We start from the raw sequence: 20,008 nt of genomic DNA on the forward strand, positions 1-20,008 counted from the left end.
TCCTTTCTTCTTCTTCTTTTTTTTTTTAAACATTTTTTATTTTGGGGCGCCTGGGTGGCTCGGTCGGTTAAGCGTCTGACTTCGGCTCAGGTCATGATCTCACGGTCCGTGATTTCAAGCCCCGCATCGGGCTCTGTGCTGACGGCTCAGAGCCTGGAGCCTGTTTCAGATTCTGTGTCTCCCTCTCTCTCTGACCCTCCCCCATTCATGCTCTGTCTCTCTCTGTCTCAAAAATAAATAAACGTTAAAAAAAAATTAAACATTTTTTATTTTATTTTTGAGACAGAGAGAGACAGAATATGAACAGGGGAGGGTCAGAGAGAGAGGGAGACACAGAATCTGAAACAGGCTCCAGGCTCTGAGCCGTCAGCACAGAGCCCGATACGGGTCTTGAACTCACGGACCGCGAGATCATGACCTGAGCCGAAGTCGGCCGCTTAACCGACTGAGCCACCCAGGTGCCCCTCAGTCCTTTCTTCAAAGGACACAAGCGAAAAGGCAGTGACAATATAATGGCTTGATGCTTTGACTGAAGAAAGTCCATGATGTCCCTGACCCGGCCTAGAGGGGTCAAGGAAGGCTCTCCAGAGGCAGTGACCTTTCAAGTGAGTGGGAATTAAGCAGGCCCTTGGGTGATGAGGAAGAGTGTTCGGGAAGCAGGAGTGGTGGCATGTGCAAAGGAGCTGGGGGAGAAAGAGGACAAGCTGGGGACTTGGTGGGTTCCCACTGCCAGGGGTAGGTGCATGGCTGGAGGGGTCACGTAGGAAGCCTGGAAGACGTGCCTGGACAGTTTCCGGGCTGTGATGAGGAAGGGGTGTGGGCCCCTGCTGTCTCATTTGTCAGAGGCACTGAGCTATGACTTCAGTGGCCTGGGGAAGTTCAAGGTCGCCCGTCTGGGGTGGGGGAGGTGGAGACCATCTCACCAGGGCCGGCAAAGGCCGACTGGGAAGCTGGGGCCACTGCCTGCCCCTCATGGCAGCAGCTACGAAGTCCTTCTGCTCTGAAGGCCTGAGTGGGCCCTGTTCCTTTATTTATGGGCTGTGTGAGCAATTTGCTCCTTGCTGGCCGGCTGGCTGGGTGTGTGATGCGGGGATTACTCACGCCCCAGTTGTGGTCCGGCCTCTGCAGGCTGCGGGGTAATGAGTGAGGTAATTAAGTGTAAAAGACAGGAGCGAGCAGGGGAGGGCTGAGGGGGGGCGAGCAGTCACTGGCTCTTTTCAGGAGCAGGGGAGTGAGATAATGTAGGATAATAGCCCAGCCAGGCCCTGCCCAGGCAGCCCGGCCTGTGCCGAGAGGTGCCCCCCAAACGGCCAAGACAATTCAGCCTTTTCAGGGAAAATGGGGGGGCTTAGGCAAGGCCTGGCTCCCGGGGACAGCTGTATGGAAATGACAGCTCTTCTCCTTGGTCCTGTCCTGCGTTGGCCGAGGGCGGGGAGCAGACGCCTTTGGCTGGGGGTGAGGCTGAGAAGAAGTAGCTAGGTCCAGGGAAGCGTGTGAGGCAAGATGAGGGGTCCAGGTGGGGCTGGAGGACTGAGCTAAGTGTGTGTGTGTGGGGGGGGGGGGAGAAGAGATGTGTTGGGAGCAGTGGGTGAGATTGTTAGTGGCTCCAGAGTCTGGCTCGCTGGGTGGGAACTGTGGCTTGGCTGTTGACTAGCTGTGTGACGTCAGCTCAGCTGTGCTCCCTCTCTGGGCCTCCGCGCTCTCATCTGTCAAGTGGGGCTGTCAAAACTGTGCCTTCCTCACGGGGAAGTGTGGAGGATCGGCACCACGATGCACAGCACCGGGCACACAGTGAGGGCTCCCTACACTCCAGAGCCGGTCAACTGCAGAGCCCGAGGGCATCGGTCATTCATTCATTTATCGAACACATTGTTTGTTGCACGCCTACCATAGTCTAGCAGTTCCTCGTGCTGGGCAAAAAGCAGTCACTAGAACAGAGTCCCTTTCCTCTTCCAAGAGGGGAGACAGACTTTATTTATTTATTTTTTTCTTGGGATGAGAACTTTTAAGGTTTATTCTCTTAGCAAATTTCAAATATACAACACAGTGCCACTAACTGTGGTCACCATGCTGTACATTACATCCCTAAAACTTATTTATCTGATAACTGGAAATTTGTATCATTGACCCCTTCACTGCCTCCCACCCCCTTCCTTATGAATCTGGTCTCTGTATCTGAGTTTGGGTTTTTTTAGATTCGACATATAAGTGAAATCATACAGAGTATTTATCTTTCCCGAGACAGACTTTAATCGTTAAACACAAACATGTCAGATCACATCAATGACCCCGCTTCTAAAAATGTATTTAATGGATGTGTCTGGACACATGCAACGTGAATACATTCCGGTTTATTTATTGCGGTCTTGTTGGGCCTAACAAAATCTTAGATGCCATCTAAATGTCGATTATTGGTGAACTGATTAAATAGAGTAGCCAAAGGAATGCTACCCGGCCACAAAAGGATGAGACCACTTTTTACGCACGAATATGGAAAGATCTCCAAGAACTATTGACAGATAAAAGGAGTATGAGGAATATTTTGTGGAGAAGAGAGGAAATAAAAAACATCTTTATATTAGCTTGTGTATGTAACAAACCAGTAATGCTTGTTACGTATGGGGAGGAGTTAGATTGGAATGAGCAACGGGGTAGACAGGGAGACTTTTCATTATATACTTTCCTATCGTTTTTCTTTTGTACCAAGTGAATGTATTACTAGGTCAAAACAAATTCGGCTTCCTCTTTCCTCCTCCCTCCTTCTGTTTCCCGATATTTGTTGGAGGTGAACGGTAGGGTGGGGGGCCAAGCAGGGGAGCCGTGAGTGAGGCCGGGGCTCTATGGGACGGGGTGGGGGGTGTTGAACAAATGAATATGTTGAGGAAAATGAGAGCTAGGTTTCCCACTGTCGGAGTAGGGAATTATGAACGCGGTGACAGCAAAGGCTAGAGTGACCTCTGTGGTGCTGGAATGGAGTTGGAGCCATCGGGGTAAACTCCTGGCTCTGAAAAATAGAAGCAGAGAAGCAGAGATGCCTGTGTGCCCACGTGTGGGTGAGATGCATACATGTAATACGTGTGTTTCCCAGCTCCGTCCACAAAGAGAGCCCAAGAGCACTCATATCCACGTAGCAATGAGTACTCCTAGCACCCCGATCTTGGTGTCTTTTTAAAAACATTTTTTTTAATGTTTATTCATTTTTGAGAGAGAGAGAGAGAGACAGAACACAAGTGGGGGAGGGCAGAGAGAGGGAGACACAGAATCCTAAGCAGGAGCCAGGCTCTGAGCCATCAGCACAGAGCCCGACGCGGGGCTTGAACCCACAAACTGTGAGATCATGACCTGAGCCGAAGTTGAATGCTTAACTGACTGGGCCACCCAGGCGCCCCCAGATCTTGGTGTCTTAATATAGCATCCTCCACTGTACGAAACCAGGGCTCCTTGGGGAGAAGTCTGATTTGAGGGCTGGGGCCTGGAAAGTACATAGTGAGCCTGAAACATCTAGAAGTGCTCAAGTAATGCTAGGAACATGTCAAAAGAGCGTAGGAGCTACTGGCCAAATCTGGGACAATTTGAGAATCAAAATAATGACCATAATAGATTATAATCCATTGAGTAAAAATAGTGAATCCACACTGATATCATATGCATACATACACACACACACACACACACACACACATGCATGAAGGAGGAGAAAGCTCTTTCTCAGAGTAGAATGTGTAATAACAAATGTAGAAGGAAGGATGGAAATATTATGGTAATAACTGACTCTGACAGAATCATTGCTGGGTGCTAAAATAAAAACTACTCTGTGAAAATTTGTTGGGGACAGAGCATATACATAGTCTTAAAATACCACCCCCCCCCCAAGATAACCCATTAATTACAAAGAGGAGGAGGGTACCTTGACGGTGAGAAACAGGGCAGGTAGGACCCTAATCAAGCGATCAAAGGTAGCGGGTGGCATCACCTGTTACAGGACAAACTGTCGTGTGCCTCCAGGCGACCTGCACAGAGAAGAGCACCGTGTCACTTCTGCGATGTTCCTGCCAAAGACGCAAAACCTAAATCTGATCAGGAGGAGCGACTGGACGAACTCCAAGTGAGGAAACTTCTACGAAATAACTGGCCTGTAATCTTGGTAAGTGTCAAGATAATGAAAAGAATGGAAAAACTGAGGGACTGTTCCGGATGAAAGGAGATGAAAGAGGTAAGACAACTGAATACAGTGATTATTTCTGGACGAATCTTTTTGTTTATCATCAAAGATGCTATGCTTGGGGTGCCTGGGTGGCTCAGTCGGTTAAGCGTCTGACTTCAGCTCAGGTCATGACCTCACGGTTTGTGCGTTCGAGCCCTGCGTTAGGCTCTGTGCTGACGGTGCGGAGCCTGCTTGGGATTCTCTCTCTCTCCCTCTCTTTCTGCCCCTCCCCTGTTCTGTCTATCTCAAAATAAATAAAACTTCAAAAAAAAATGTTATTTTGGGGAGAGTTGTTAGCACTTGACTGGGATCTGAACATTTGACAGTGGTAACGTGTCAGCAGCGAATTCCTGATTTTTCCAATTTTGCTGTGCTCATGCAGGAGAATTTCCTTGTTGCTAGGAACTACAGACTAAAGTATTTGGGGGCCATGGGGAATCAGGTCATCAACTTACTCTCAAATGGCTCAGAAAAAATCTCTCTATACAAAGAGAACGATAAAGCAAACGTGTTTAAATGTCAACCTTTGGGGGTTCTGGGCGAGGGATATGTAAGAATTCTTTGTGCAATGTTTGTAACTGTTCTGTAAGTTTTAAATTATTTCAAAGTAAAAAGCTAAAAAAAAAAGTTATTCAGATGACGCTGAAACCATATAATGTCAGGGAGTGGTAAGGGATAGACCCAAGAATAAAGTGGGAGGGGGAATAGGAAATAAAAGGACGGTGCTCCTCTAAATGATGTGGTCAGGCCGGCCTCTCTGGGAGAGGATGTTTGAACAAAGACCTGGGTAAAGGGAGGGAGTGAGCCCTGTGAATATCTGTGGGGAGAGCCTTCCAGGCTGAGGGATCCAGCACACGAAAGGCCAGAGTGGAGCCAGCTGGGCATGTGTATTAATTTCTATTATCGTGCAATGAATTTCCATTAACTTAGTGGCTTAAAACAGTACCCATTTAGCTCACGGTTCTGTTAAGTCACAAGTCTGACCACCCGTGCCGTATATCATAACCTAATCACGGGAGTAAATGCCAGCACGCGCCCAGTCCAGGGCATTATGCTGGGCATGTTCACCTGCAGGGGGTTGCAGGGAGGGCTGGGAATGTTGGGGGACATCTTGGAATTCTGCCCACACAGAGCAGGGTCGGAAGAACAAGGGATCAGTGTGGCTGGAGAAGTGAGCAAGGGGGTGAGGGGCAGGCGAAAGCAAGTGTCTGAGGTGGAGAGTCACATATAGACTGTGTGACCCAATGGGAAACTGAGGTCCAGGAAGTGACCTTGTGCATTTTGGCTCCTGAGGAAGGGGAGGGTCATGCCTATTCCCCTTGGACTCGCTTGAACTGAAGAGCAACCTCGGGGTGGGACCCAATAGATGATTTAAGTCAAAGGAGTTCGTGCCTACCGGTGGCCCTTGGGGAGCTGGTGGGCCGCCGGGCATGGGTGATGAATGGATCTACTCCTTGAATTTGGCCCAGCAGGCACAGTGCAGGAAAGCCACAGGCTCTTCAAGGGTCCGTGGAAAAGTCTGAAACCGAGAAAAGTTGGCTGGAAGATGTTTTCAAAAAGAAAACAAAAACACCTTCGCTGAAGTTGAGAACAATGCAGATTAATCGTCTGGGAGTGACGTTATGTCACCTGGTGATCAGCCGCTAATTCAACTCTCGTAATAGTTCTGTGCGTGCCACATTTCACGTGACTGCAGCTCGTGTCCAGTTTTTACTCCGTTTTCCACAGTAGCACGTGCAAGGTACAAAATAAAAATGCACAAAAGGGGACGCAGTGAGGCCTGGCCCCACCTCCGCCCCCTAGCCACCCCTCCCCCTCCCCCAAGGCCAATCTCCTGTCCTCGGAAGCGTTTTGCCACATACAAGTGATCATGTGTTGATATACACCTGAATCCCCCCTTTCCATGACGGTAGCTGATCTGCCTACTTTTTCCCCTTGGCGATTTGTCTTGGATGCTTCCAATTGGCCCAGATGGAGCTGCCCCTCCTTTTGCATTGCAGAGAGGAGTCTATTATTTGCATGAACTGTCACCCTGCCACTTTTCCTGACACCCTCCGGGCGCTCTTGGCCTCTCCCTGGTCCCCAGGACAGTCACGGCTGTCTCCCTGCTTCCACTCAGGTGATGAGCAGGGGGTCTGGCCTGCCCAGTGACTGGCCAACAGGGCTGGGTCCCACCACGTGAAGTGTGGGAGAGTTAAAGCCCCAGCCCCTAGGGCAAACATTGCCCACCGCTATCCAGAGGAAGTCAGAAGACCCGGTGGAAGGAAGAATTTCTCAGGTGCCGGAGGGCAGGGAGCGGAAGGAGGGGCTTCCTCCTGTGCACACATACAAGCTTCTCTAGAATGTCCCCAGGGATGGGATTGCAGGGTTGTAGAGTGAGTGCAAAATAACGCCAAGTTGTTCTTCAAAGTGGCTATACAAACTGACCCCCCATCACCAGTGTCCCGGAATCCTCCTTGTGCCACCCGAGGGATCAAACGGGGGATTTTTCCAGCTTTGGAAGTTTCACCAATCTAGTAGACATAAAACGAACTTTTAATTTGGATTTTGCTAATTACTAAGAGGTTGAGCATCTTTTTGTATGTTTATTGGCTGTTCATGTTTTCTGTTCTTTATGTCTGTTCAAATCTGGACTCTGTTCTTCTTGATCGTCTTACTGACTTGTAGGCGCTCTGTATATATTTCGAGCCTGATCTTTGTCAGTCAGACCGTGACAAACTTTTCCCAGCTTGTGACTTACCATTTTCACTTTTTTTACTGTGACTTTTGAACAGAGTATTAATTCTAATGGAGATTAATTTATTAATATTTGCCTTTATGGGGCACCTGGGTGGCTCAGTCGGTTAAACGTCCCACTGATTTCAGCTCAGGTCATGATCTCATGGTTTGTGAGGCTCTGCGCTGCTTGGGATTCTCTCTCTCTTGCCCTCTCTCGGCCCCTCCCGTGCTCCTGCGTGAATGCGCTTGCTCTTTCTCTCTGGAAATAAGCAAACAAACATTAAGAAAAGATTTGCCTTGGGGCACCTGGGTGGCTCAGTCGTTTAAGCGTCACTTCGGCTCAGGTCATGATCTCACAGTCCGTGAGTTCGAGCCCCGCGTCGGGCTCTGTGCTGACAACTCAGAGCCTAGAGCCTGTTTCAGATTCTGTGTCTCCCTCTTTCTCTGACCCTCCTCTGTTCATGCTCTCTCTCTGTCTCAAAAATAAATAAATGTTAAAAAAAAAATAAAAAAAAAATAAAAGAAAGAAAAGATTTATTTGCCTTTATGGTCTGGACTTTTTGTTTCCCGTTTAAGAAATCCTCTCTAACCCAAATCCATCCCAATCTTTCTACAATGCATATGTATGTATATTTTAAAAGGGACATCTTGTACATTCTCTTTTGTAGCTACTTTTCTACTTAATAATATACATGAACATTTTCCGTGTCTAAATATCTTACAGCCTCATCGGTAAATGGTTGCATCATTGCCCATCATGTGGACTATCGTATCTATTTACTGAATCCCCTATTGATGACCATTCAGGGTTTTTTTTTTTTTGCAACTTTTCTCTCTTATCAACAGTGCTGCCAAGAACATCGTGCAGCTGTTGTGGTTTTCCACGTTCATGACGGTTTCTTCCGGATAAAATCCTAGGAGAGAAATTGCCCATCCAATCAAAGGATACATTTTACCAAATTTGCCAGAGGTCTCCCTTCCGAATCCTTTCCTGGAAACAATAAGCCATTGTGTTAAATTGCCCTTCTCCAAAGTGAAGAATCAGCAAAATAGACGGATGGCACTAGGTAGGGGGTCCTGGAGACTGTGTGTTTGAGCGGGAGTGGTTAGTGGGCATGTTCGGTTGCAATGGTGTGCATGGAGATCGTCACCCTGGCAAACATGACTTGACTCCCTCTGTCCCTTCCCACACCTCCACAGGGGAGACACCTTTATTAGGGGGTGCTGAGAGAAGAGAGCCAAGAAATGCCCAGGGAGGCGAGCTTGGGTGATGATTCCTTGCCAATTAATTGTATTTGGGAGGGCGGAAGTTGCTACCTCAAGTAGACCTTTGTGCGTTGAAGGCCAGAAATGCTCTCGCTTAAGGCTGTTGCCACCGGGGCTGGGCATGTATGGTTCTCAGGAAAGGTCTGGCCCGGTGACCAAAGGAATAATTTAAAAAAAAAAAAAAAGTTCCCCAGAGAACTCTCAGCTCGAGAGAGTGAAAACTTTGGATCAGATCTCCCATCTGGCTGGAGGTATCAGACTTTTAATACTTAAGTGTTTATTTTAGCGATTATCAACATATATCCTCTTCTTACAATCACCAATGCTTTTATTTATTTATTTATGTAGAGCCAACAGGGGGCTTGAACTTATGACCCTGCGATCAAGACCTGACCTGAGATCAAGAGTCAGATGCTTAACCAACTAAGCCAGGTGCCCTATATCAGGATGCTAATTTTTATTAATGGCAGGGCTCTATAGTTTCTCATTAGCATGAACTGGCTTTATTTATTTGTTTATTTTATTTATTTATTTTTTTAACGTTTTTATTTATTTTTGAGACAGAGAGAGACAGAGCATGAACGGGGGAGGGGCAGAGAGAGAGGGAGACACAGAATCGGAAGCAGGCTCCAGGCTCTGAGCTGTCAGCCCAGAGCCCGACGCGGGGCTCGAACTCACGGACCGCGAGATCGTGACCTGAGCCGAAGTCGGACGCTCAACCGACTGAGCCACCCAGGCGCCCCGTATTGAAATCATATTTAGGGACTAAAAAGTGTGTTTCCCTCTTGGTGTCATTTGACACTCAGAGCGACTTGGTGACATTTCTGGCAATGACACATCACTTGACAGAGGGAATTGAGAACGAGAAGCAGCCATTTGCCTGTGGTCATGGGGTGAGTAAATGGGGGAGGATGGCTTGGCCCCTGACACAAGAGTGTGTCGGGATTTGGACCTCTGGGACCAGGACACCCACAGCTCTTTCATGATAATGATAACAACAGCCATTAGCATTTATTGAGCGCTTACTGGGTGCCAGCTCTCTGCTAAGCACCTTTGGCTGTCTTGATGAACGCCTTACACTAACCCTGTCAGGGGATCCGTCGTTACTCCCCAGAAAGCGTTGAGGAAGGAGTTAACTGATTCACGGCACCTGCTCTTATAGAAACTTGAATTCTAGTAAGGGAGAGGGGAGAGACGGAAAGTAACCACGGAAGGCATAAATGAGTGAGATAATTTCACATAACAATAGATGCCATGAAGAAAACCAGCAGGGAATGTGATATAGTCTCTGGAGAAGGGGAAGGAATTGCCCCATAGGAGGCCGCCAGCGGAGGCTTCTCTGAGGAGGTGACATTCTGGAGCCAGAATGTAGCGGACTGGAGTCCGGGCCATTTGAGAGCCCTGCTCATGACTCCAAACCCACCCCAGCTTCTATCTCGTGTGGATCATAGAATGTTTCTGCCAGAGATGCCTTGCTCCTTTGTTAAGCATTCTGGAAGTTGTGGCTTATGGGTCGGAACGTCTCAGACCTAGGAATGGAAGGATGATAGGTTATTGGAGCTGGAAGAGGTCTCACCCAAGGAACCACCCCGTCTAATTCCAAGGGCTCAACCTAAATGGGTTTGTGCAATGCTTGCCAGGTCTCTCTAGGTGGAGAGAAACCAAGTCCCAAAGATGAGATGGGTCCTGCTAAGAGCTGTGGCTTACCTTCTGGGTTTTGTTGTTGTTGTTTGTTTGTTTGTTTGTTTTAATATTTATTTATTCATTTTGAGAGAAAGAGATAGAGAGCAAGTGAGGGAGGGGCAGAGAGAGGGAGACAGAGAATCCCAAGCAGGCTCCGTGCTGTCGGTGCAAAGCCCAATGTGGAGCTCAAACTCACAAACTGAGATTATGACCTGAGCTAAAACCAAGAGTTGGACGCTTAACCAACTGAGCCCCCCAGGCGCCCCGAGCTGTGGCTTACAATTGTGCAGGTTGTGCGGGGCTCAAGGGTGCCCAGCTGGGGGCTAAGAGGCTGCCTAGAGCCCTCTGGAGGGGTTGCCTTGTACCAGGAAGAAGGGCTGTCTGTTTCTGATTCACAGAAAGGAATGCTACGGGCTAGTGGTGGCCCTGAGCCCGCCGGAGGGTGGTGGTAGAAATTAGCCCCCATGTCACCTGCCTTTTCTCCATTCTGCTTGCGGAGAGGGCAGGAGGGTGGAACATTGTCACCATATTTGAGGATTGACTGCAGTGAGGGGGGACGGTGCTTTGCATACAGGCCTTATGGGGCAGCAGAGAGGAAGGGCTGGGGCTCCCTGGGGTGTTTGTGGAGCTGACAGGCTGAGGAGTGGGCAGGGCCAGGGGCGGGGGTGGCCCAGAAGTGCCTTATCTCCTCTGGGCCAGTGTCAGCTCCTGTCCCCAGCCTACAGCACATGCTGGAACTGCCAGCCTGAGACTGGGGACTGCAGTGGATTTGCATTTATATTGGAGACTTCTGTTTCCAGGGCCTGGGGGGAGGAGGGTGGCCACCATGGTCAGCTGAGCGAGATACAGGCGAGGAGGGGCCTATAGCCCTGTCCTGCCAGGGGCACGGGAAGTGGCCGGTGGGTTGGGCCTGCCTGGCTGAGGAACAGTGGCACAGAAGGTTCTCTGGGCACAAGGCCGGGCCTGACAGCCTGCTGGTCCACCCCCCCAGCCGCTTGCCAACGTCAGCTGGGAGTTGGCTCTGCCCCACGGGCCTGGGAGAAAGGTCATAGGCCTGTGCCAGCGAGGGACGGGCAAGGCAGAAACACTCCTGTGACTGAGGACAAGCGTGTGCCGTCCTGTCTAACTCTCTCCTCAACCCATGAAGTTGTTTCAACCAAGAAAACCAAGGCCCAGAGGGGCTTGCAATTTGTCCAAGGTAAACCGGCTCCTAATCCAGTGCCCCCCCCTCCCCTGAAGCCACCTCCCAGTAATGCTCAGGCTACTCAGGTGCTCTGGGACACCTGATTTTGCGAGCGATGAAGGAGGTCATCACAAGACTCGTCCCAGACGCATGGCATTGCTAGGACTAGTTTTGTGATGGCTTAGGCGTCGTGGTGAAGTCCGTGGTCATGACTCTGTTCAGACCGGGCTGCTCCCTGCCTTCGGGGGGGTGCAGCTTCTCCCTGCGAGATTTCAAAATGGGGGAAGGAATGGAAGGAAGGAGAGAAGGAAGGAACAAGGCAAGTGTGAAGAAGGGAGGGAAAGAAAGGAATGGAAGAAGGGATAGAAGGCAAGAAGGACAAACGGAAGAGGGGGCTGGATGGAAATAAGGCGAGAAGGGAGGAAGGAGAGCAGTCAGAAGAAAAGTCAAGGCCAGAGGGCACCAGGGAGAGCCGTCTGGAGCCCCTGCAGGTGTGCTGGTTGCCATTATAGACCCCCGCACTGTTGGGAGTCCCCTCTGTGACCTTTCCTGGCTGTTGTATTGAGTGGTGTCCTCCTCCCCGCCCTCCTGCTCCTCCCCCTCCAGCTGAGGCCTCCTGACCTCCAGGAACTGGCTGAGCTCTGCTCCAGGTGGGGGACCAGTGATGGCCTGATGGGGGCTCCAGGAGCAGAGGTCAGGGCCCCACGTGATCCTGGGGCTTTATTTTCATCCCTTAGTGCTTTGCTGCTTCTGGAGGGGGGCTCTGCCTTGCTCTTTGGGTTCTCTTCACTCCCTCCCGCCTCCACCCCTCCAGAAGGAGGTCTTGGCCCCATTCCCCCAGCCTGTGACTGTGGGCTCGCAGCTGACAAACCTCCTGGTCCTGGCTCTCCGTCCAGCAGTACAAGCCCTCCCTGTCTGTCACCAAACAGTCAGGACGGCCTGTTCCACCTGGCAGGCTGGCTACTGCCCAGCTTAGTCTTGGGAAGTGTGCACGGGCTCTGACACCACACTGCCTGAGTTCAAATCCTGCCCCTTCCTCGCTGTGTGGCCTCGGGCAAGACCCTTTGCCTCTCTGAGCCTCTGACTCCTCATCAATTAATGGGCACAATGCTAGGACCTACCTCTTGGATGGCTTGCTGGATTATACGAGATCGTTCACGGAAAGTGCTTGGCTCAGCGCCTGGCGTCTAGTGAGCACCCGAGACCCGTTAGCTCTTATCCAAGCTCTAATCTTTCCAGAGCCTGTTCTGCCGTGGGGCCGTGGGGTTCCAGAGACCCCGCCCGGCGCCTCCTGCATTAACCCCTCGATGCCTAGTGTCACCTGATATGACTGTTTCAACGCAAATAGCACCGAGTCCTGATCTCATACCACTGCCACCCGTCCCAGTTAACATTTAATGAGGGCTCATGATGGGACAGGCATTGTATAATCCGTTTCAAATTATGGCTCCAAAAGCCGTGATAGTCTTCTCGTCAAGAAGTGGGGTCTGGGGGCGCCTGGGTGGCGCAGTCGGTTAAGCGTCCAACTTCAGCCAGGTCACGATCTCGCGGTCCGGGAGTTTGAGCCCCGCGTCAGGCTCTGGGCTGATGGCTCAGAGCCTGGAGCCTGTTTCCGATTCTGTGTCTCCCTCTCTCTCTGCCCCTCCCCCGTTCATGCTCTGTCTCTCTCTGTCCCAAAAGTAAATTAAAAACGTTGAAAAAAAAATTAAAAAAAAAAAAAAAAAGAAGTGGGGTCTGTGTTCTCGCTGTGTTTGGAAGTGGCCATGTCACTTCTGCTTGCATTCGGGGGACACTCACTCTTGGAACCCAGCGGCCATGCCGCGAGGAAGCTCAGGACTCCAGGAAAGTCCACACGTGGGTGCTCCGGCCAATAGCTTCAGCTGAACTAGTCTCGATGGCCAGACGTGTAAGGGAAGATGCGTCTAGATGATGCCGGCCCCCGGGGGGGGGGGGGTCACCTCTGTCCAGCTGAGGCCCCGGCCACCGTAGAACAGAAGGAAGTCAGGTCCGGTGTGCCTTGTGTGAGTTCCTGACCCCTAAGAATCCGTGAGCCCAGGGAACGTCTTGACAACACTGTGTTTGGGGGGTTGTTACGCATCAGTAAATAGCAGGAACCCCCACACTGCCTCACTGAAACTCTATGACAATAGCAAGCTGTTGTTCCAATCACCTCCATTTCGTAGCTAATGGAATTAAGACCCAAAATGCTTCGGGAAGTTGCCCGAAGTCACAGAGCTCTTTTTAATTTTTTTTCTAATGTCTATTTACTTTTGCAGAGAGAGAGAGAGAGAGAGAGAGAGAGAGAGAGAGAGGGCATGAGTGGGGGAAGGGCAGAGAGAGAGGGAGACACAGAATCTGCAACAGGCTCCAGGCTCCAGGCTCCAGGCTCCAGGCTCCGAGCTGTCAACACAGAGCCCGACGCGGGGCTCGAACTCACGGACCGTGAGATCATGACCTGAGCCGAAGTCGGATGCTTAACCGACTGAGCCACCCAGGCGCCCCCGAAGTCACAGGGCTCTCAAAAGCCGGGATATGTGTGTGTGAGTCTGACTTGGAAGCTGTACCCTGAAGAATCATGCCATGTCCTACAAAACCTGATGGGCCAGAGGTGACTGGATGTCGTCTTGAGGGCCCTGGGGGACTGTGGGAAGGCACTGAGGTGATTTGTGAGATCAAGAGAGGACACTAAGAAGCTCTCTTGGGTCAGGGAGCCTGGGTGGCTCAGTCGGTTAAGCATCCGACTCTTGATCTCGGCTCAGGTCGTGATCTCACAATTCGTGAGGTTGAGCCTCGTGTCCAGCTCCATGCTGACAGTACGGGGCCTGCCCCTTCCGTGCTCATGCTCGCTCGCTCTCTCTCTCTCTCTCTCTCTCTCTCTCAAACAACAACAACAAAGCTTCTTTAAAAGCTCTCTTGGGTATCGTGTGGAAGGTGGGTAACAAGGGGCTGGAGGTGGCCCACAAGAACGGACAGTGCCATTCTGCCATGGCCCTTGTCCTCTCTGCCCTGCCCCTCAAAGCTTCGAGAAAAGCAGTAGAAGCCCTGGTCTCAGGCCCGCAGGAGCTCTGCACCTGTCCCAGCTGGGTCCAGCCAGGGATGCCAGCCAGTTGGGCTTATCCAGGCAGCCTGAGCCAGGAGCTTCAGGGCTATTGTGAGCAGGACATCGAAGGCCAGCAGAGGGGCACCTGGGTGGCTCAGCTGGTTAAGCATCCAACTTCAGCTCAGGTCATGATCTTGTGGCTTGTGAGTTTGAGCTCTGTGTGGGGCTCTGCACTGACGGCGTGGAACCTGCTTGGGATTCTCCCTCCCTCTTTCTCTCTGCCCCTCCCTTGCTTACACGCTCTCTCTCTCTCAAAATAAATAAATAAACTTCAAAAAAGAAGACCAGCAGAGTCCTCTCCCCCATTCCCCTGGAGGTAGGCCACAGAGCTCCGAGATCATTTGTGCTAACCGGACCTGTTCGTTTTGGAATTGGCCATAAGTGGCAGAGAGCCCAAAAGAAGAGTGACTTACAGGAGACAAACACTGGTTTCTCTTTCTTATGAATGGTCTGGAGGCAGGCAGCCCTAGGCTGACAAGATGGGTCCTCAATCCCCAGGGACCCAAGCCCTTCTTCTGTCTTGTTCCACCATCCTCAACACCTCGTGGTCCAAAGTGGCTGCACATTCTCCAGCTATCATGTCAACATTCCAGCCAGAGGGAAGGAAGAAGAGGCAAAGAATATCCCCTCTCTCCTCGAGGATCTCTCCCAGAAATTGCAGGTGGGTAGTCTCCTTACTCCTCTTGGCTGGACTGGAGACACACGGCTATACCACTAACTACAAGAGTTAGTGTGGTCTTGATTCTGGGTGTCCACATGCCCAGCTCTATCTAGGGGTTCTAATACTGGGGGGGGGGGGAGGGGAAGGGAGGTAATGAGCATGGGGAGCCACCCGCCCTACCCGGCAACCTGGCAGCCAGAGTGAGTGTTTTGAAAATCAGACCAGATCATTTTACTCTGCTGCTTAAAATCGTTCCCTAGCTCCGTTTGCTTCCAGGATAAAGGTGACATCTCCATTAAGTTCCCAGGGCTGTCTGCCCAATCTCACCGTAGCCCACCTCTCCAGCCTCACCCTCAATCCGCCTCTGCCGCTGAACTCAAACCGTGCCCACCCCCACCCGCACCTGGGGTTTCCCTCGTGCTCTGGTCATTGGGGAAATCCAAATAACCCGGCAGGATTAGCTACAGAGGCAGTTAATGACTATAGGGCTGTGGTTATAAAACCCCTACCGCGTGCCCGGTGCCTACGTACATTTTCTCATTTTCATCCTCACAGCGGCCCTGGAATGGGCCACAGTCCTGCAGAAAGTGGCGGGGATTCCACAGTCCAGCTTTCAGATGGGGAGACAGAAGTGTCCGGAGGGAAGGAACCTGCCCGGGGTCCTACACCCCATCAGCGGCACCCCATCTCTGCGAGACCCTTGCACTCTTGGCTCATTCATGCAACAGATATTTACTGAGCACCTACTGGGTACCAGGCACTGTGTTAACTCCTGGGATCACAGCCATGAAGAGAACAGGCATATAAATCCCTGCCTCTCGTGCAGCTGACGCTCTAGGGCAGGGATGGGGGGAGGGCGAGACCAACACGAACCGAACAAATCAGCAGCAGCTACCGGCTTCCCTCCTTTTTCATTCCTCCCACAAATATTTCTTGGGGACCTCTATTTCTGTAAGACACACACAGTCCTGACTCTCCTGGAGTGAGAGTCTAAGGGTGGAGATGGGCACTACATGAGGAGGCACGTAAATAAGCCAGATACGTTCAGATTGAAATAACGGCCGAGAAGAAAAGACGGTTAAGTGCCAGGGAGTGGGGGGCGGGCGGGGGGGTGGGGCAGTGGTAGTCAACCTTAGATGGGGTGACTAGGCAACGCAGCAGGGTGTTCCAGGTAGAGGCGCCAGCACATGCAGAGGTGCAGAGGTAGGACAGAGCTCGGGGCATGGGAGGAGCTGAGAGAAGGCCAGGGTGGTCGGAGCAGGGTGGGAGGGGGCAGTTCAGAGGGAGAGGTTGGCAGGAGGGAAGGGGCTTGAGAAAGCCATCGAGGGGCACTGAACAGAGAGAGGGATGACCAGCCCCCTGCGGGGCACCGCTCTGGGAGGCCAGTCATAGCTGCACCTGGGGGCTTCCCAGCCGGATCCCCAAAGGGTGGGGCTGAGCGCCTGCTGGCATGGCGCGCCTGCCTCTGCAGAGAGAAAGCCCCCCCCCCCAGCCCCCTGCAGTGGAGTCCCCCTCGGCGGTGCCTCCACCTGCACAGCCGGGCAGGGCATTGTGTGCCGGCTCTGACTGGCATACCTGGTGCTCTCAGTAGCCTGCTGGCTGCCTTGATTTAGGGGCTCGTGCTGGCTGGTTCTGGAGACTATTCCCTGAAGTCTAACCAGCTGGCACTAGGGTGGCCGAGGAGGAGGAAGCAAGCTCTGGGGATGGCCAGGGAAGAAACCATCCTTCGTCCTGGCAAGTCCACGGGACCAAGAGAGAAGTGTCTTGAGCATCTTTGAAATCGCAGCCTTCCCTTCTCTGGCCACCCTTCCCCTTGACAGAGAGCCTGGGGGCTCAGGCAGGAAGCAAGGTTCAAGTGCCAGTTTAGTGGCTATGCTTAGAAACGCTCCCTCCCTCTCTGAGCCTCAATTTCATCTGTACAATGGCAGAGGTGACCTGGCGAAACCCATGGTGTAAATTCTACAGCCAGACTGACTCTTCACTCTCCCATCCGGTGACTGTTTGAACTTAGCTAAGTTACTCAACCTTTTGGTGCCTCAATTGACCCACCTAGAAAATGGGGGGTATAGTAACGGTATTTATTTCCAGGGTTGCGTCAAGATAGAGTTATGTGTCTCTGTTGCTTGGAACAGGATCTGCCACACGATACGGGCTACATGTTTTAACTCTGATTGTTACTGCTGTTCAAGTCTTTAGAGAAGGTTGTGCTAGAAAGACTTGCCGGAGACAACTAAGTCCGTTTGTTTGTAAACTTTTGGTCTTTGTTTGGAACAGAGAAGCTCTGCATTGCTGAAGAGAAATTTTACTCAGAGCCCCAGCTGTTCGAAAGGGATGGGAGGGGGGCGCCTGCCCCACCTGCTCCCCCGTCTCTGTGTCTGCAGCTCCCAAGGGGGTGACTGGAGCATAATTTGAAAACCCTTGCTCAGTTTGTCTCCTTGAGCTCAGTCAGGGAAACTGAGACTGAGAGAGAGGCAAGGACTAGCCTGGGCCCCACAGGGAATAAGTCGCCCAGCCTAGCTTAGAACCCAGATTTTCTGGTTTTCTCAGTGCAAGGCAAGGGGCAGGGGCTAGGAGAAAAGCAAGGACCAGAAGCTGCTTAGGGGACTGGGTGCATTGTGGCATCGAGTCATTAGCATGCAAATGACATGCAAATCGATGCAAAACAGCATGTTTTATGCTAATTTGCAGAGTCGAGAGCTTCGACATTTTTGGTAACAGGGCAGCAGTCCTGGTCCCTGGGCATTGCCGAACACGCGTCCCTTTTTTCTTTCTTTCTTTCTTTCTTTCTTTCTTTCTTTCTTTCTTTCTTTCTTTCTTTCTTTCTTTCTTTCTTCCTTCCTTCCTTCCTTCCTTCCTTCCTTCCTTCCTTCCTTCCTTTCTTTCATTATTATGATCAGGGGCCCCGATATCTTGGTTTGGTTGTAACCCTGCCTCTTTCCGGCCAGCCTGGCTCCTGTCACCCTCGAGGGCTCTCTCCCTAATCCCCTGATCCTGCCTGGGCCCAGGCACAGGCCTGGGCAGTGGGTCAGAGAACCAGGACTCAGGAGTCGCCAGTCAGTGCCAGGAGGTGAATCCATCCTGGAAGCCACTTTTCCAGGAGTCTGAAGGGGCTGCTGCTCCCCTGTGCCAACTGGTCTGTGGACATTTGGGACACAGCCTCCAGGACCCCCAAACTGTCCTTAAACCCTGGTTTGGTGCTTCCCCTGAGCAATCATGGCCGCCGTGGCTCTTGTGCCACTGTCCATTTAGGGCTGGCCTGCCTCACAGTGGGGTGGACTGTCCAGGGTCTCCTCCTTTATGTATCAGATCACCCAGTGCCAGGGACACAGGTTTGGGATGTGTTTGGGAGTTTGAGGACTGAATCAATACATGGAGGTCTGGAAGTAGAGCGGATGGTAAGCTTGCAGTCTCTGAACCCAGACAGCTTGAATTCAAATCGTGACACCACACTTTTTGAGAAAATAGTCGTACTGATGGGTAACATTAATTGAGCACCTACCGTATTCTAGGTGCTTTGCTTTGTGTTACCGGGCGTGCTGTCTCTGATCTAGTATCCTGTAAGGTGGGATACTATCGCTCCCTTATCTAAGGTCACGTGCCCAGGGAAATGACTAAAAGGGCATTTCTATTTGCTGAGGATGAGTTCCTCACCAGGCAGTGGCTCAAAGCCATCGGGGTGCCAGGCCTCTACCTACACTATCAGCCAACCTTTTGACACTGTTAAACTTGACCCAAGCCCTGTGCTCCTGGAAAACAGTGACGGTTAAGAAATCCCCCCAACCTTTGTTTTCTGAAATTCCACTACTCTTCTCTGTTCAGAGAAATGGTTTACCACAAGCAAGCACTTTCCTCACATGACTTAGACAAGACCCTTGTCCATCTTTCTCTCCTAAGACTCAGATGACTTCCTTGTTTGCCTGTGGCCTTTCTCCTTTTGCCTGAACCTGCTGTTCAAGCCAACCCCCGACTTTCCCATTCTTTGTCTCATGGTTCATTAGCTGAGATTAGAACTGTTTGTCCCATCTGAAAGTGGAAACAAACATTTAACCGTTCAGCTGACCAAGGAGCCTTCCCCCCCATTGCAAGACAATCCCAGCTCTAAATTCCCCGCCTGTAACCTGTGTGCTCTTCCCTGTAAATCTAAGGAGAACCCACCCTGCCTAGACATCCTGCTCTTGGGATCCTGGGTGCCCTCCCTACTTGCAATAGCTTGAATAAAATCACCCCTCCACATTATCGGGTGTATTTGGGCTTTGACACTTTCCACCGCATCATTTTCCACCTACAGCTTCGGCCCGGTAAGGGTCCTGCGTGTGACCTTGGGGCACTTCCTTAGCATGTCTGTGCCCCCGGGCTCCTCCTCTGCAAAACGGGATGCTCAGCTCACTAGCCCTACCTCCTCAGGTTGCGAGACCAGAGATCACACCAGGAAGCGCTTGGCGCGGTGCCCGGCCCAGAGCGAGCGCTCCAGAAATGTCAACCATTGTGCGCGCAGGAGAGCGGCCTGGACGGGGCCCGCGGGGGACACACGGCAGGCGGAAGTGGGGGTCTGGGGGTCGAAAGCTCATCTGGAGATCTATGCTTCCCTCCCACGCTGGGGTGTGTGTGTGTGTGTGGGGGGGTGCCCGGTTCCTTACCCCCGCCCGCCCCCCTCATCGCAAGCTGGGGCGGCGGGGGCGGGGGCACACTCCTCACTGCTCCCCTCCTCGCCGCCCGTCTTTGATTGTGGCGAGCAGCGAGTCGCGGAGCAAATTAACTTTTTGCACACTTCATTATGCGTCGCCCCGCGTCCCCAGGGGCCGCGGCCCCGCCCCCGCCCCGCGCCGACTACTTGATTGGGCAATTAATCTTCGCGCCCCCCGCCCCCCGCCCCCCGCGCGGCCCCGGGCCTTTGTGCGCCTGCACGCGGGCCGCGGGCGCCCGCCCGGCCGCCCGGTCTGCTCGCGCTGATAAGGCGCCCCGCGCCGTAGGCCCCCGCCTTTGTCAGGGCGCCGGGAGGCCCGGCCGCCGCACTGCCGTCTCGCACCCCGTCAGCGCGCCCCCGCCCCTTCGGCTCGGTCCATCTGTTTGAGCTGCACAATCCTCCAGCGGCCGGGGGCTGGGGGGAGGGGTCCTGCTCCTGGGCAGGGAGCCAGCACCCCCACTCCACCCGGCCGCCCCATGTGTGAGGAGTGACGCCCCCGAGCCCCCAGA

The 20,008-nt window shown here is 52.2% G+C and overlaps 1 non-coding gene across 3 annotated transcripts in view; it reads left to right on the forward strand.

Moving 5' to 3' along the window:
- LOC106985980 (uncharacterized) overlaps positions 1-20,008 on the forward strand; it is a 105,465-nt gene that overhangs the window by 34,769 nt on the left and 50,688 nt on the right. For all 3 annotated transcript variants that reach the window (XR_008289159.1, XR_008289160.1, XR_008289161.1), the window contains exon 2: positions 4,006-4,144. This is a non-coding gene — a transcript (uncharacterized LOC106985980). The remainder of the gene's footprint in view (positions 1-4,005; positions 4,145-20,008) is intronic.

Source organism: Acinonyx jubatus, chromosome A3, assembly GCF_027475565.1.
Source record: "Acinonyx jubatus isolate Ajub_Pintada_27869175 chromosome A3, VMU_Ajub_asm_v1.0, whole genome shotgun sequence".
In the NCBI taxonomy this organism is placed as follows: domain Eukaryota; kingdom Metazoa; phylum Chordata; class Mammalia; order Carnivora; family Felidae; genus Acinonyx; species Acinonyx jubatus.